The sequence below is a fragment of the Globicephala melas genome, chromosome 18 (assembly GCF_963455315.2).
Source record: "Globicephala melas chromosome 18, mGloMel1.2, whole genome shotgun sequence".
In the NCBI taxonomy this organism is placed as follows: Eukaryota; Metazoa; Chordata; class Mammalia; order Artiodactyla; family Delphinidae; genus Globicephala; species Globicephala melas.
This window is the reverse complement of record NC_083331.1, coordinates 9,566,888-9,585,390: the sequence shown is the minus strand read 5'-3', so window position 1 is coordinate 9,585,390 and position 18,503 is coordinate 9,566,888. Positions and strand designations below refer to the sequence as shown.

The 18,503-nt window shown below is 38.0% G+C and overlaps 1 protein-coding gene across 1 annotated transcript in view; it reads left to right on the top strand.

Annotated features, from left to right (window-relative positions):
- Positions 1-331: 331 nt before the first annotated feature.
- Positions 332-18,503, top strand: part of STARD13 (StAR related lipid transfer domain containing 13) — a 320,629-nt gene continuing 302,457 nt past the window's right edge. Inside the window, exon 1 of the mRNA XM_060287920.2 lies at positions 332-346. The gene's annotated coding sequence lies outside the window, so the exon portion shown is untranslated. The remainder of the gene's footprint in view (positions 347-18,503) is intronic.

The following is an 18,503-nucleotide window of genomic DNA, read 5'->3' as shown; positions in this document are numbered from 1 at the left end:
AGCTAATGTGACTGAATGGTCAATGTATCCACTCTGGTAATCAGTTATTTCTGAAACACAGTGTATTTTAGGATGGAGAGAACCCTCTGAGGGAGGTATCCCTTCCCATTCTAGAAGTAGAACTTGCACTGTGAACCCAGCAAATAAAAAGAGAATTGAGAGTTTAACTTACTTAAATTGATCTGTGTGCTTAGAAGCTAACGATGTAAATTCAACCATCGCTGTCATGCATTCGCAGGAGTCAGGTGCTGCTCTGCATGGCTGGTTTCTATTTTTGCATCACGCAGGAAGATCTTTGTAACACGTCGCTGAAGACAGATCCCTGCCTCTGTGACTATAGAGTGAGGTCAGTTTCATACTCTTTGTCTTTTCCTATGAAAAAAACAGAAGCATTTGGCTAAAAATCTTATGCATATTTTAAGATCAACCTAACAGTGACTCGTTTAAAACAGTACAGCTGGTTTCTTATGAACATCATCTCCCCTCATGTCCATCTTGCTTGGAATAGATTACTTGGGATGTTTGTGGTCAGGGGACCAGGGTCCTACTTCTGGCCCTGTCATTAGCTCATTGTATAAGATTAGATTAATCTTAAGACAAATATCTCAATTTCCTCCTATGTCAAGTGAGATAATAATGCCTGCTTTTGTTATCTCACAGATTCTTGCATGCAACTATACCTTTATTGTTTTTCTGTTCCCTCTGCTCTAATATCTCTTCACCAATGTCTCCACTTCACAATCATGTACGCAATGTCTTTGGAAGTACCTGGTAAACACCATTCCTTTAATATTTGTTGAATGAAGTGTAAGTTATTCCAGTTGTATAATTCTTCCTACCAATACTCTGGGTGAGGGGGACTCCATGTTAACTGGTCTTTCAGTGGTTCCATAAGCCAAAATCTCTTGAACATCTCTTAAAAAGGTCCAAAGACAGAGAAACCATGGCATCATAACTTTGATTCTTAAAATTACTGGAGTTTATTTATTTTTTTAATTTATTTTTGTGAAGTATAGTTGATGTACAGTGTCGTGTTAATTGAAGTTTATTTTTTTATAGGTAAGAGAGATCATGTTGTATTGGTTAAGAAATGGGCATTGGAATAAGGCAGTCCTGCTTCTGAAACTTACTCGTGGAGCACAGGTTTCTTGAACTACATAAACTCCAGTTTTATTTTCTATAAAAAAGGAATAGTAATAATATTAATATATTCCTTATAGTATTATTCTGAGGATTAAATGAGATAATCCATATAAAATGCTTAGCACGATGCCTAGCACATAGTATGTGTATTAGGGTAGGCTAGGCTGCAGTAACAAGTAAATCCCCCAAATAAATAATGACTCAGCACATTAGTCTGAGGAATATGTTCTTGGTTAGCAGGTGGCTCACCTTTATGGAATAGCAGGAAGGAAAGGGTGGTGTAGGCCTTGGCCAGGAAGTTACCATATCCCTCTGCTCTCATTCCCTTGGTGAGAATTCCTCACAGAGAGGAAACAACAGATGGTTGCTCAGTATTATAAGAAGTGTCAATGGATTAATTGGATGGAGAGTGCAGTAAGAGATGAAATCTGAGGATTAAAATGTTTCAAATTCCTGTAAAGATATCAGTGTCTTTAATATATTGATAAATTAGGCATGAGGGAGGGTAAGTAGGATGGGAAGAGAAATTACGAATTCTGATTTAAAATACTGAATTAGATGTCCAGAAGAATATGCACCTGGAAGAGTCTTTTGGAAATTTGGATATGTAGGATTAGACCTGAAGGGAAGAGTTCAGGGTGGTAATAGCTTCTTTGGAAGTCATTCACATAGAATCAATGATTATGTCCTTGTGAACAAAGGCAGTTGCTAAAAAGCGGTGCATTGATTTTAACTGCCCTTATTTCTTGCACCTTTGCTGCCAGTTTTGCTCTAACATTTGCTCAAATAACAAAAGTCTTATAACACACTAGAGTTTTCCAAAAGGTGACTGGAATGTAAAGATCTTAATGACCATCCCCTTGAACAGTAGGGCAAAAATGCCCTTACATCAGTCCCAGAGATTGAGGAGGCCAAGACATATAATTCAGACAATATCAAATATATTTACCATCTATAAAGTGGAGATATAATAACATCTGCCTAATGGAGTTTTTGTGAAGATTAAAATAGATGCTACAAGTTAAGGGTCTCTAAGTGTCTGGCACATGGTAAGTTCTACCGTCCTACTTACCCACTTCCAAATGGTTTCCATTATTATTACTATGCCCTTAGCCTAAATATACAATCCAAAGACATCCAACCTGAGACAGATTTAGTAAGTGCCCTCATTTTGCCCTGAGAAGGAAGTTCTTGTGCTGTGCTTAGGCTTGTCCAACTTCACCATCAACCCCCCATGTGAGTCCTTCCAGTTGCCCACCAAACAGAGAGCTTTCTAGAGGAGATGTCCCATCTGTTCAGTGTCCTCTTGGAAAATAAAAGGATCTGCTCTCAAACTATACACTAGTTTTACTTTTGGGGAAATTTTTATTTTTATTTTTGCTATTATGTAGACCAAGGGTCAGGAAGAAATGCCAAGTGTGTGTTTCCCTTCTGAATTGTCTTAAATTTGTATTTAGGTCTTTAAAAGACTTTCGAGTTCACAGAAGCCTTCTTCTCTTCCCTAGGGTACTTTATGTTGCATTTTCTGCTTTGACATCAGTTTAGAAATACCAACTAATGATATAATATCATGCTACTTTTCTAGATTAGCTTGCTTGTTGGTTTTTTGTTTATAGTTTACTGTTTTCACTTCAAGATTTTTATTTAACTGCTATCCAGCCTTTAAACTTCTGTGTGATGTTAGTATGCAAATATATGAAAGTTTAGTGAGATATAATAAAGTACAAATAAATAGTAAGCACATTCAATTCATGGGTGTAACGTTGAGGCTGTAAGTCTGAAAATGCTTTATAACTACTTGCTAGGAGCATAGGGGAATTTTATAGTGATATTTTATTCTTATTTTTTTTTAATATCAAGTACCTTAACCTAACATCTGATAGTAATATGGTTATGGCAGTGCCAGTTATACACTGCTGTATTTCTTTAGGAGAGATAATATGTAGTATACAGAGTAATCAGCAGATTTTATTTCCCAACCAACCTGGAATACATCTGTAGTGTAGCACAAGTCATTTCTTCAGGCAGCCCAGCAGGTCTGCTGCAGAGTGAAAGGAGAGTGTTGTGAGTTCAAATCAGAGAGGCCAGATACTGTAAGTTTCATCCTAAATGCGATGGGAACATATTAGAGGCTTTCAGGCAGTGGGGAGGAACGTTATCTGAAGTATGTATTTTTTAAGATTACTCTTAGAAGATGAATGGTAGGATACAAAAATAGAAGCAAGAAGACCAATTAGGAGACTGCTGTAACCCAGGCAACAGATCGTGATGATTGCTAGAAATGAAGAGAAAAGAAAAGAAGGTGGTAGAAATAAGGATAGAAGAGGAAAATTAGGATGTTAGGGAAAGTAGAGTAGATAGGACTTGATGATACATCAGATATATGGAACGAGGGAAGGTGAGGAAATAAGGATAATTCCCAAGTTTTTGGCTTGTGGCTGTGCTTATATAAAATGGGGAGAATCCAAGGTTTTATTGACTACCTGTAATCTGATCCCTGCTAGACCAGAGCTTCTCGTAGGCAGGTACTGTAGTACCTAATGTGGTATTTAGCACATGGTAGGCATTCAACACATTTTTTAAATGAATAAAGAAATACATAGTATCATTATGCAAAAGTAGCATAAGACCAGCACAGGGCTCCAGTATTTCAGTGCTTTAAGAGCAATGCAGCATGGAAACAGATTCCTTCCAACTGTTGACTTTTCTATTGTCTTTGATCGAATAAGTTTTGGAGGGACATAGGTATAAAACTAATCTACTTATTGTATAAAAGAGAATATTTTGTGCTTCATTGCACATGTCTTATTGCTTTAACCTAAATATTTTTAAATTTTTTTTCAAAATCTTCGAATACAGACAACTATAGAGACTAGTATAATGAAACCCTATTATCTATCCCACTGCTTCAATAATTACCAGAAATCTAGTTTTTTTCATCAGTATACTCTCCCAGCCCCTTACCAGCTTATTTTGAAGTAAATCCCAGACATCACACCATTTGATCCATAGGTATTTCAGTAACAATTGACCTCCTATATTTTAACACCCAAAAGGGATAAAACACTAGTTCCCACCAGGTTGCATGAGGATCCAGCAACAAAATGTGCATGTACACATTTCTGTTTGTTTTGCTTTGCACATCTCGGCCGCTGTTAGCATACCCCAGATCTCTGTTACGGTAGTGAGTTCTATACAGATGGTCCCTGCTTTCTCTAAATTTTCTTGGCACTTCTAGAGGCCTGAAAATCATTTACTTATTCATTTATTCACCAAATACATATTGACCATTTACTAAGAGTAAGGCACTCAAATGAGAGGCGAAGACATATATGACAGGATTCCTGCCTTCTGATCATTTCAAATGCTAAAGAGTCAAAATATACAAACAGCTCATGCAGCTCACTCAATATCAAAAAAACAAACAACCCAATCAAAAAATGGGCAAAAGACCTAAAAATAGACCTTTCTCCAAAGAAGACATACAGGTGGCCAAGAAGCACATGAAAAGATGCTCAACATCGCTAATTGTTAAAGAAATGCAAATCAAAACTACAATGAGGTATCACCTCACAGCAGTCAGAATGGCCATCATCAAAAAGTCTACAAATAATAAATGCTGGAGAGGGTGTGTAGAAAAGGAATGTAAATTGGTACAACCACTATGGAGAACAGTATGGACGTTCCATAAAAATCTAAAAATAGAGTTACCATATGATTCATTGATCACACTCCTGAATGCATACCCAGAGAAAACTCTAATTCAAAAAGATACGTGTATCCCAGTGTTCATAACAACACTATTTACAATAGCCAAGACATGGAAGCAGCCTAGATGTCCATTGACAGATCAATGGTTAAAGAAGGTGTGGTATGTATATCATACAATTGACTGTTACTCAGCCATAAAAAAGAATGAATAATGCCACTTGCAGCAACATGGATGGACCTAGAGATTATCATACTAAGTGAAGTAAGTCAGACAGTGAAAAACAAATATCATATGATATCACTTATATGTGGAATTTTTAAACATGATACATATGAACTTATTTACAGAACAGAAACAGACTCATAGACATAGAAAACAAACTTATGGTTACCAAAGGGGAAGAGGGGAGGGATAAATTAGAAGCTTAAGATTAACAGATATGCACTACTGTATATAAAATAGATAAACAACAAGGTCCTACTGTATAGCAAAAAAAAAAATTAAAAATTATAAAATAAAGTAAAATGCTAAAGAGTAAAGTTAGTGTGTAGACTAATAAGGCGGTATGTGATCTCTAAGGGTTAAGTGAATGGTATAGACAATAAATATTCTAAGCAATCATTGGGAAAAGGGAGTTGATAATTTTTGGTCAGGATGAACAGGAAAGACACCAGGCTGAGTGAGGGAGGCTTTAAACAACTCTTTAAAGAATGTTGAAGTTTTTAAGGTGAACTTCATTCCAGGAAGAAAGAGTTGTATAAATACAAGTTTAGAGGCAAAAGGCAGAATATATGGCTAGAGAAGTGGGTGATGTAACAGACAGGGCAGAGTGTAGGGTTTGTGAAATAGAAGCATGGGAGGCAGGCTGGAAAGTATGAATAGAGAAGTAATATTCAAGTTTGTATCTTCTTTATTGTGGTTGTATGTTTACAATACAAAGAACAATTAGAGAGAAAAACATGTAGTTCTATTTCATGACAAAGCCAATTCCATGGAGATTGCTGCAAATCAAACTATTCTGGACTTTAACAGATGACGAACGTGTTACGTTCTCTAAATGAAATAATGATTTCTGGTTCTTCTTGCCATTCTACAAAGTGTTGTGTCTATCTTAGGTTTTAAATTTTATGTAAACATGAGTATCGTGACAAACAGAAACAAACAAAAACCAGTATTACAAATTCAAATATTTCATCTCAATCTTGAGTAGTCTGTAAAAAACATCTAGGATAAAGAGCCTAACCTATAACCTAACTTCATAAAAAAACACAATAAGCCAGAATATTGTTACAAAATTACATGTATAAATAATGCTTAGGATTCCTAATAGACAAAAATGCCCTGAGAGGCGTGTACCGCTGTAGAAACGGCAAAATCTGAAATAAAAATTTAAATGTCAGTGTTCCTACTGAGGGGCCCTTAATCTCCCTGAGCCTAGGTTTTCTAATTTGCAAAACATGGGAATTGTAATGCCAGTTTCTCGTGGTTGGTGTGAAGACTGGATTGTAAAACCTAGTATAAGCACTTAGCACTGACCTGCACAGAGCAGATGTTCAATATGTCCTAATTCCTCTCCTCTCTGAATTTATAAGAGATATATGTCACAGACTTTTTTTAACTTAAAAATAATTGTTTTCTTTGTAATTAGCTTTATTGAGGTATAATTAACATACAATACACTGCACAAATTTAAAATATACAATTTGATAAGTTTTAACATATGTATAAAACAAGGATACCATCACCGTAACTGAGATAACAACCATATCCATCACACTAAAGGTTTCTGCAGCCTCTTTGTCATCCCTCCTTCATTACTGTCATCCCCAAACAACCACTGACCAGCTTTTTGTCACAGCAGATTAGGTTCCATTTTCTAGAATTTTACAAATATGAATTTGTACAATATGTGCTCTTTTTGTCTGGTTTCTTTCATTCAACCTAATGTTTGGGATTCATCTATTTATAGATAGCTCATTCCTTTTTATTGCTGATTTTTTTATTCCTTTTTATTCCATTATATGGATATCAGACACATTTATGTCTTTAAGCAGGCTTAAAATTGCTGGGACTTCAGGTAAGAGAACATAGTTTTAAAGTAGAGAATTGGCAATTTTGGTTTAGTGCAAGAAAGATATTGTTCTTTTTCTTCACTGTTTTAAAATTGTTTATTCTGCATGATGCTTTAGAAACCTAGGGAAAAAATACATGTTAATGCCTTTTTAAAAATTTGGGGATAGGAAATGTTCTGTTGGAGAAACGAGCCATGGTTTGCTTTTAAACGTCAAAGCAATGCATTGTCAACATTAAAAATTAAGAAAGAGAAAAGCACAAAGAAAGAAGTAAAATATCATCCCAATCCCATGACCTAGAAACAATCTTTGTTAGCATTATTGACCTTCACTCCATAAATCTCTTGACAGATAGATAGATGATAGAAAATAATTTTCCAAAAACAATTTGGGACTTCCACTTACAGATAAAATAGAATAACACTGGAAGCAACTAAAGAAACAGATTAATCATGTAAAACAAAGGTTTTCAGACATTGGACATCAGGCAGCACAGGAAACTGAACCCTGGAAAATGAGAAACAAGATGCACCTTGCAATTGCCCCAGCTTACTGCCTGAGGAAAATTTCTAGGCTGCAGTGAAGGTAGGGGGGACCCAAGCGGGAGCTTGATTGTCTCCCTGACTTGGGAGAAAACGTTGGGACTACAGGGAGGCCAGGTCAGCTAGAATATAAAGCAGAGCACTGGAGGAAGCCCTTCACAGAGGGAAAGGACTCCAAGAGGCTGTAGAGAGTTTCTCCACTCCCAAATCTGCAGCTGACTACTGATCAGCACATGAAGGTGAAAAAACTACCCAAAGACAGGGGGAAGAACCACCAGAAATGATTAGCGATAGCCATCTCCGAGTTTACCCAGGGGGTGAGAATAGTTTGTAATCTCTTCATCCAGAGAGAAAAAAACCTTGTAATCCACGGGACATTGAGTAGGGTATTCAAAGAAAATCGCTTAAGTAATGGGGGAAAATTAGCCCCAGAATAAAGGCTACTGCTCTGATGCCACATAACACAGCTTAAAAGCAAGCTTTGGAATGATTAAATCATTTCCAACTAACCTAGCTGCATGCCAGAACAAAGTTAAATAATATTTATAGGAATACAGAAATATTCAGCACTCAGCAGGGAAAAATTTACAAAGACTGGCATCCAATTAAAAATTACCACGAATGCAAAAAAGCAGGAAAATACGGCTCATGTGAGGAGAAACATTAATAAATAGAAACAGACCCAGAAATGTCACAGATGATAGAATTCTTAGACAAGGACATTAAAATTTCTATCATAACCACATTGCATGTGTTCAAGCAGCCAGAAGAAAGATTGAGCATGTTAAGTAGAGACATAAAGTATATATTTTAAAAAATGAACTTCTAGTAATAAATGTCTGAAGTAAAAAAATGCACTACATGGGACTAATAGTTGAGATACTACAGAGGAAAAGATCAGTGAGTGAAACTGAAAGCATAAAAACTATCTAAAATGAAACACACAGAGAAAAGAGTTGGTGGGGGTGGGGTGGCGGGGGAAGCACACCTCATCAAAGAAAATATGCAGATGGCAAAGAAGCATCTAAAAAATGCTCTACATCATATGTCATCAGGGAAAGACAAATTGAGCCAACAGTGGGATACCACTACACGCCTATTAGAATGGCCAAAATTCAAAACACTGACACCAGAAAGTGCTGACGAAGTGGAGCCACAGGAACTCTTACTCAGTGCTGGTGAGAATGGAAGATGGTACAGTCACTCTGAAAGGCAGTTTGGAAGTTTCTTACGAGCTAAACACACTCTCATCATACGATCCAGCAATCATGCTCCTTGGTATTTATCCAAAGGGGTTAAAAACTTATGTCACAGAAAATCCTACACCCAAATGTTTAGAACAGCTTTATTCATAATTGCCAAAACTTGGAAGCAGCTAAGATGTCTTTGAGTAGGTGGGACAACTAGATGAATAGATAAGTAAACTGTGATACAGAAAATGGAATATTATTCAGTGCTAAAAGGAAATGAACTATCAAGCCATGAAAAATACATGGAGGAAATTGAATGCATATTTCTAAGTTAAAGAAGCAAATATGAGAAAGCTACACACTGTTTGATTACAACTATATGGCATTTTGGAAAAGGCAAGACCACGCAGACAGGGAAAGATCAGTGGTTACCTGGGGTTAGGGGAGAGGGAAGAATGAATGGGCAGAACAGAAAAGCTTTTTAGGGCAGTGAAACTGCTCTGTATGATACTCCAATGTTGGATACGTGTTATACATTTGTCTAAACCCATAGAATGTACAATACCAGGATTGAACTCTAACGTAGACTATGGACTTTGTGTGAAAATGATGCATCAGTGTAGGTTCATCAATTATAATAAATGTGTGTTTATGTAGACAGAGGATATGAAAACTCTATCTTCCACTCAGTTTTGCTATACACCTAAAATTGCTTTAAAAAATAAAATTTACTTTAAAAAATATCATTTAGCTCTGAGGTAACTTTAAGCAGCTTAATATACATGTAATTGGAGTCTCCAAGGGAAAAGGAAAAGGGGAAAACAAAAAAGTATTTGAATAAATAATGGCTTAATTTTTCCAAATTTGATGAAAACTTCAAACCCACAAAATCAGGATACTCAATGAACGCCAAGCACAAAAAAACTGAAAACTACACTAAGGCACGTTATAATGAAATTGTTTAAAACCAATGATAAAAAGATAATCTTAAAAGCCACCAGAGAGAAAAAAGACACATTCTATGCAGAAGAATGAAGAAAAATGACCTCAAGTTTTGTTTGGAAACAAGGCAAGCCAATGGAATAATATGTTTACTAAAAGAAAAACTGTCAAAGTAGAATTCTATACCCAGAAAAAAAAATCTTTCGAATAAAGGTAAAATAACTATCTTACACATAAAAATATCAGAGAATTCATCACCAGCAGACTTGTACTATAAGAGATGTTACAGGAAGTCCCCAGGCTAAAGGAAAATGATACCAGAAGGAAATCTGAATCTACACAAAGGAATGAAGAGTGTGAGAAATGATGAATATGAAGATAAGTGCAATTAAAAATATTTTACATCTCTTTAAAAATAATTGTTTAAAGCAAATACAATGGCAGTGTATTTGGGGGTTTATCACAGATATGGAAGTAAAATGTCTGAAAGTAATAGTCTGAAGAAGGACTATGGAAGTGAAGTGTTGTAGGTTTTATGTACCATACATGAAGTTGTGTGATACTACTTGACAGTAGACCGATAAGTGAAAGATGTAAACTGTAAATCCCAAACCAAGGACTAAGAACCTAATCAACAACAAGTACAAAAATCAGAGTTACAGCTTACAAACCAATTAAGGAGATAAAATGACACCATGAAAATATAAAGTAATGCAAAGGAGACAGACAATGGGACAAAGGTAATTCAATGGAGAAAAGACAGTCTCTTCAGCAAATGGTACTGAGACAATATGGATATTCATGTGTGAAAAAATGAATCTTGGTCCAGACTTCTTACCACTAACAAAATTATCTCAAAAGGGATCATAGACAAATGTAAAATCTAAAACTGTAAAACTTCCAGAATAAAGCACAGGAGAAAAATCTTTCTGACCTTGGGTAAGGCAAATATTTCTTAGATTGACACCAAAAATATTTCATTACAAAACTGGACATTTTCAATAGTAAGAACTTCTCTTCAAAAGACACTGTGAAGGGCTTCCCTGGTGGCGCAGTGGTTGAGAGTCCGCCTGCCGATGCAGGAGACACGGGTTCGGACCCCGGTCTCGGAAGATCCCACATGCCACGGAGCGGCTAGGCCCGTGAGCCATGGCCGCTGAGCCTGCGCGTCCGGAGCCTGTGCTCCGCAACGGGAGAGGCCACAACAGTGAGAGGCCCACGTACCGCAAAAAAAAAGAAAAATAAAATAAAATAAAGACACTGTGAAGGGAATGAAGAGATAAACCATAGACTGAAAGAAAATCTTCACAAATCACTTATCTGATAAAGGACTTGTACCCAGAATAAATGAAGAACTCTAAAAATGTAATGATGAAAAAATGATCGACCATTTAAAAAATGGGCAAATGATTCAAAAGACATTTTTCAAAGTAAGCATACATATGGCAAATAAGCACACGAAAAAGCCACTTAGCATCATTAGTTATTGGGGAAATGAAAATGAAACCACAAAAAATTAAATACCCTTATACACCTATTAGAGTGGCTAAAATTAAAGAGACTGACCATACCACGTGTTGGCAAGGATGTGGAGTAACCAGAACTCTTACACACTGCTGGCGGGAATGTAAAATGGCACAATACTTCAGAAAACAGCTTGGCAGTTCTTAAAAAGTTAAACAGACACCTATCAAAATTCCATCATTCCACTGGAAGAAAATATCCATACAACGAATTGTACACAAATGTTCATAGCAGCTTTATTTGTATAACCTCAAACTGGAAACAACCTAGGTGTCCATCAATAGAAGAATGAATAACAAATTGTAATATCTCTATGCAATGGACTACTACTCAGCAATAAAAAGGAGCTATTGATATATAAAACAATACGGATGAATCGCAAATGCATTATGTTAAGTGAAAGAAGCCAGAAAAAATAGAGTAAATACTGTATTGTTCCATTTATACAAAATTCTTAAGAATTCAGACTAGTCTATAGTGAGAGAAGACAGGTCATTGATTGTCTGCGACTAGAGCTGGGAGGCAAGAGAGGCTGTGGAAGATGATTACAAAGGGGCACAAGGAAACTTTTGGAAGGCAGATGTTTAGTATCTTGATTGTGATGATGTTTTCCCAGGTATATTCATATGTCCAAATTTACTACATTATCTATGCAGTTTATTCTATGTCATTTTTACCTCAGTAAAGCTGTAAAAATGAAAAATAACCCACAAGATTAAAAATAATAATAATAAACACGTTTCGCAGGCAGTTCAGTGCTCAGAGGGGCCCTTCCAAGAGAAATCCAGACCCGGGTGTCCATAAGACACATCACACAAGGCACTTCTTGCTTCTCCCAATTTCTCCTAGCACTGGTTGTTCTAATCAGAGGGTCGCCTGGCCAGACCTTCCACTACTGTGACACTTATTTTTGGAGAAATCTGCATCCTGTTCAGAGTCTGAGTTTTGGGGCTGCTCTCAGCACCCTCATTCTGGCAGAGCTTCCCACTGTAATTGACTTCTGTGTGTCATAGTCTGTGGTTTAGGCATATGGCCATTTTCTTGTTTTATTGGTGTGGGAGGTTTTTTTCCTCCTGTTTTCCATTATGTCTCTGGGCTTTAAGGGACTGGAGTCAAGCAAAAGTTCCTTTACACACACATCTTTGAACAGAAGTCATTCAAATGCTTCTGGACAGTTGGGAATGTCTATTGTTTCCTGTCTTCCCAGAGTATAGCCCAGGGCTGGTGAGGAGTAAGTCTATGCTGAATCTCTCTTCTCATATTTCCCTGTTAAATATTCCCCTACCTCTTTTATCTACGCTGGGGCTGTTCTCACACGTGCTACCATTATCTCTTCTTTGGTGACTGCACCAGCCTCCAAACTGGCCTCTCATCTGGCCTTGCTCCCCTTGAATTCTTTCTCCAATCTGCAGCAGAATGACCTTATTATATCACAGACCTGAGCATGCCACTCAAAGGAGCCCTTTATTCTTAGGATAAGGTCCAGAGCAGGCATATAGGAGGCATTCAATAAATATTTGTTAAGTGAAAGACCACGGGGCATCAGGAGCTTCACGCCCTAAGATGGAGCCCCAGGCCCTAAGATGGAACCCTAAGGTCTTTGAGTTATCTTATCTCCTTTGGCAGTTTATTAAATCTTTCTTTGCTTCAGCTTTTCTGTACATAAATACCTGCTTATGACCATAAAACAAATGCAAGATAGTGGATGAATGTGTTAATTCATGTCTGCCAAGAGGCAGATGCCAAGGTAGGATTAGACATGCAAGGGGCTTGTTGAGAACAGGAGCAAAGAAAGCTGGGAAGAGCCTCCCTACTGTATTGGAAGTCTGGCACTTATGGAAGGAGAGAGGGAAGGAGGAGTTGCAGGCCAGCTGCGGTTCCAAGAAAGGTTTGGCCAGACCAATGGAAGGTCCTGTAACAAATTTGTCCATAGGGAGTATCCTGCCTCTGGCTAGAAAGGGCTCTATTGGTATCCCCACCAACCTCACTCACTGGGCGGATGCAGCCTGCAGGAAGTATGGCCTCAACACCAAGGAGGTGGTGGATCTAGAGGGGCTATAGCTCCCTGAGCAGAAGATCCAACCCGTGCATTTATAGCCGCCACAAGTCAGAAGCCCTTAAAGTTAGGAGACAAGGCATTAAGTAAATACAAGAAAAAAAAAGTCATCTTTTGGTTGTTCAAGTACCATCTAGCTTGTGAGTTTCATATCATAAACTGATCAGCCTTGCTTTTTTTTTTTAACATCTTTATTGGAGTATAATTGCTTTTCAGTGCTATGTTAGTTCCTGCTTTATAACAAAGTGAATCAGTTATACTTATACATATATCTCCATATCTCCTCCCTCTTGCGTCTCCCTCCCACCCTCCCTATCCCACCCCTCTAGGTGGTCACAAAGCACGGAGGTGATCTCCCTGTAGCCTTGCTTTATAAGTTTCTTCTTCCTATTACATTCCTTTTGTTCTTTTCACTACTCATCAGCACCTTTATGCAGAGGTTGGCAGGAACAGAGAAGCAAGAAGAATTCAGGCCATTTTTTTTCTGCTATTGAGGACCAAATTGCTGGACCAAAAATACCGCCTTCTTCACCTTTTTTTTTAAGTCTTCATTTTTAGGAAATGCTTCTCTTTTCTTATTTAAATGCAGCAAAGTATCTATACAATCATTTATATCTAAAGATGATGTTAAATTATATTTTGCTGGATAAAGTCCCAGACCTCCATTAACACAGATAAAAGTAGTGATACTATGTTATTATTATCTCCTATACTTCATCTGTTATTGGCATATCCTTAAACTATTGATTTTCCTGTGGTTTTCAAATTCAAAATGAAATGGATGCTCCCCCAAAGCCAATATCACTTGTTCTTAAGAACAAGTTCTTAAGAGTGCTTTTATTTCTTAAAGCACTTAAGATTCATTCAGGAAGTTACTTGAGCTGGGGCCAGAAGAGTAGACCATCCAACTCCTGACATTTTCCAGGGCTGTGTCCAGAACTTGGTGACCCAATTCTTCTCAGTTGGCCTATATTCAGCTGAACAAGTCATCAGACTTAAAAGGCATTTTGTTTTTTAAAAACCAAAAACCACTCTTATAAAGAAAATGAAGCATTAAATAAAATATGCCACTATAATCTTGTATAATCTTAAAAGCTGGCAGGACTGGTCTATAAAAACAAGCCTGAAAGCCAAGGCAAATAGGCCTACGAAGCAGTCAAACCTGGGGGGATGTTGCCTAAGGAGGCCCGCCATGTGGTAAGAGCCAAACCAAACTCTTAATTTGGATTTCTTACTTAAGCACATATAACTGTGAGGAGAAAGGTATGATCACTGAAGGACGGAATTAGGGTGTGACAGAATGACTTCTTTTCCATACTTTCTTTAATGGTGGGCAGTATTTTTAAAGTTAGATATGAAACTGAATATAGTAGTTGAAGAGAGGATATTTTCATGTAGATGTGCATAGGTTTTCCAGGTTCCTCTTTTACTTAGAAGGCATATATTAAGCTTATTATGTACCCAATCTAGTCCTGGAGGCTATGGATGAGAGATGGTACACAATTTTTAAATTTAATCTTTGCATTCTTATGAGGTCTATATTATTATCTCCATTTTACATATAAGCAAACTAAGTCTCAGATAGGTGAGAAAAGTTGCCTAAAACCATATAATAGTCAGAGTTGGATTCAAGACTCAAACCCAACGTGTCTACCTCAAAACCCCAGCTCTTTCTGATGTACTGTACCATAATGCCTAAAAAGAAATAGAGAGAGGCAGGCCTTAATTTTCCAGTATTCACAGTTTGCTTGAGGAGAGAGATGAATTTGTGAAATAACTACAGAATAGTTTTATATATTTTTTTAAGTTTTTTTTTAAATGTGGACCATTTTTAAAGTCTTTATTGAATTTGTTACAATATTGCTTCTGTTTTATGTTTTTTTGGTTTTGTGGCCACGAGGCATGTGGGATCTTAGCTCACCCACCAGGGATCAAACCTGCACCCCCTGCATTGGAAGGCGAAGTCTTAACCACTGGACAGCCAGGGAAGTCCCCAGAACAGTTTTATATTTATATAAAGTATAAATATATTTGAGTATGAGACTATAGTCCGAGGACTACAAAAAGGAAACACTATGTTGCTTCTCAGTTGGTAAACAGATTTACCCTGTACCCCCTCTTCAGCTGCAGACCTCCCTCATCCTGGCCTTCATACCCGCAAAAAACCTGGAAGCCCGCAGATGTGTATGCCCCTTACATTCTGTCACCACTCCCTGCTCTAATTTTGTCAGCTGTCGCCCTACTGGTCCACCTCAGCCAAGCTGTCAGTATCTACCTTCCATGTCTTCTCCCCATCAGGCACTCCTGGGTCCATGCTTGCCCCCTCCTCAGGATCCCTGCTTCTTTGTAACTGCATCTGTAATCTTCACTGAGTTTCTTCTCCTCAGGCCCTGAAGATATTGAAATCTCTTCAAATTTACAAAAGCCCTCCATCATACTGCCTCCTAATGAAACAGGAGGGAAGGGGGCAGGGCACAACCTTTGAAAGAATGATATAGCCATAGGACATGACAAAAACTGTTTAGAACTAACTAGATCCAAGATGGTGGAAGATTTGACTTCCAGTGGACCTTGCACCTCATTATACACTCATTGTAACACATCAGCATGCTAAGTGACACACGCACAGGTGCCATGACAGTTCCAAGGCCGACCATAAAAGGTCAACACGTGGCAGTGGCCCAATTCCTGGAAATCCCCACCCCTTCTCCAAAATAGTTGGAACACTCCTCCTACTCATTAGCCTATGAAATTACCCACCCCTATAAAAACTGACAACCCCAGACCCTGGTGCCTCTCGCCTTCTGAGATGGCCCATACTTTGTCCGTGGAGTGTGTTTCTCTCTAAATAAATCCACTTCTTACCTATCACTTTGTCTCTCACTGAATTCTTTCTGCGAGGAGACATCAAGAACCTGAGCTTCATTAAGTCCTGAGACCACGTGTGTGATCTCAATGAAAAGACCATGAGTTCAAGTCCCAATCTGAGTTGCGTGGTTTCACTAATGCTAGCACTTTTGCATTCTTCATCCTCGCTAGGCCAAGCTTCTTGAGATTAGATTACTTTATTTCCCATGTATTCCTTAATTTATCTTGTTCAACTCTCTATTCCCTGTCTCTAGCCAAGGCCACTTCATAATTACCAAATTTTATTATCTTCAGAGTTGTCCATTTTCAGTCCTTTTCTACTGACCTACTCCTCCTGGTTAAAATCTTCCCTTTTTTGTCATACTCTATATCACTCTTTTCTCTGGCTGCTTTCCCTCAGTCATTTCCTTCAGCGTCATAGATACTATGATGCCCCCAGACTTTTGTCTTCACCTCTCTTGTTCTCGGTATAATCACACTTTCCCCTAACAAGCTCCACTTCTTTCAGAGCTGGAATTCTCACTGATATTCCATATTCATTCAGTCCAGACCACTTTCCTGAACTCCAGCTTCTTTATACAGCCCCCATTCGGTGTCCCACAGTCTCTTCAAACTCAATGTGTCTAAAAGTAGAATTCCTTACCTTATATTCCAAACCTCTGACCACCTCCCCTGTTGCTCATCTTCATCAGCGTGACACCTCTGTGGACCAGTTTCCTAAGTAAAACCTGAAAACTATCCAAGCCACTTCTCTCTATCCTTCTCTCTCTCTCTTTCCCTGCTCTCAATCCCCTCCTAACTATGACTCTTAATGACCACATCCTCACACATAGTCTATTTCAGGTCCTTTTGTTTCACAAGGTCTTGACCTACTGAACAATCCCCTGACTTGTGTCCAAACTTTTCCTCCCCCAATCCATCCCTTATGTTGCTTCTGAATTACCATTACAGCCTATAATTTTGGAGTCCTTATAAACCCATAGGCATCGTTCCCAGTGCCTTAGTATAGTATACAAATTCCTCTATTATCTAGCCCATTCTTAATCTTTCTAACCCCATCATTTTACACTCTTCCCTATAACTGATTTACAGCATTTCCCCAGAGTCATGCTTTCCTCTGCCCCTTTCCTTTGTACATGTTGTCCCTTCTCTCTGGAATTCCCCTCTCCCTTTTATTTTACCAGTGAGATTATTCATTAGGAGCGATCTTAAATATTATTCTCTATACAACCGCCCCCCCGATTCTTTTCATGAGGCCCACTACACCTTTCTCTGTGCAACCATCATTCCTTACGTACACCTCTATTGGTATATTTGTTCCAAAGGGTCACAACCTTCTCATTATGGGGCTGTCTTCTGCTCTAGACTGTGACTCTCATTCAGAGTAGAGAACTCAATTTCATTTTCATCCAGCTGGATTTTCAACAGCACACCTAAATGTAGTGAAAGTTCTTTCACTACTATCTTTAAGGTATTCTTAAATGTTAATTGCACTTGTCTAAATCAGTTAATTCTGTATCATAATAAATTCTTCATTGCATAGCTTTCTGTTGGTTTCTGTGTGTATGTCTTATCTACCCTTCTAGATTATCAAATCTTGGAGTGTTTTACTCTTACCAGTTATGTTAGGGTGGATCAGGACTCTTGTAAAGCTGGATAGCCAGACCAAGGTATTGGAAGCATTTTTTACTAGGGCTGCAGTTTGTTACTGGGCTAGGAAATTCGTAGGTAAATCATGAAACCAAACACTTTTTATGATTATTAAAGGATTCTGAACCAAATAAGGAGAAAAAAAGTTTGATTTTGAGCTAATTAATTCACACTCCCATTTCTCATATATTAATCCATTGGCTTTGCACTCAGAGCTTTTGTTTGTCACTTTGAGTGTCTCATAATATTTCTGTTATTACTATCTGGTAAATTCTCGTGTAAGTGTAGTCATTGATTTTTAATTCTTCTAACACAATTTAAAGAAAATTTATATATGTTTTATACTATTGCATTGATGCCTCCAGATAAGCAGTGACATCTTCTAGAGGAAAGGGTCAGGAGCTGGTGTGTTGGGGTCAGTCAGAGTCAGGGGACACACCAAGCTCAATGTCCAAGTTGGAGCAGGACCATCAGCATAGGATCTAAAGGGAGGAACACAGGAAGTCTGAGAAAGCAGGACAAGAAGATCCATATTCCAGGTTCATGGTCCAGAGACAAGGAGAGCATCTGGACACCTCCAGAGCAGTCTGGCTGTCTCTGCAGCATCATGCTCAGCTGCTGCTTCCCTACAGGCTCCTGGCAAAATCTGCCTTGAATCAAAGGATTAGTCCACTTTGCCTAGAGAAAATGCAGTTGTTCAAAGGATGGAACTTTTTAGGTCCTGAGGGTTTTTCGCAGTTCTGGAAAACTTACTTCAACTATTTATCCAGATGAAAATTCCTTGGATCATTGTTTTAGAATGAA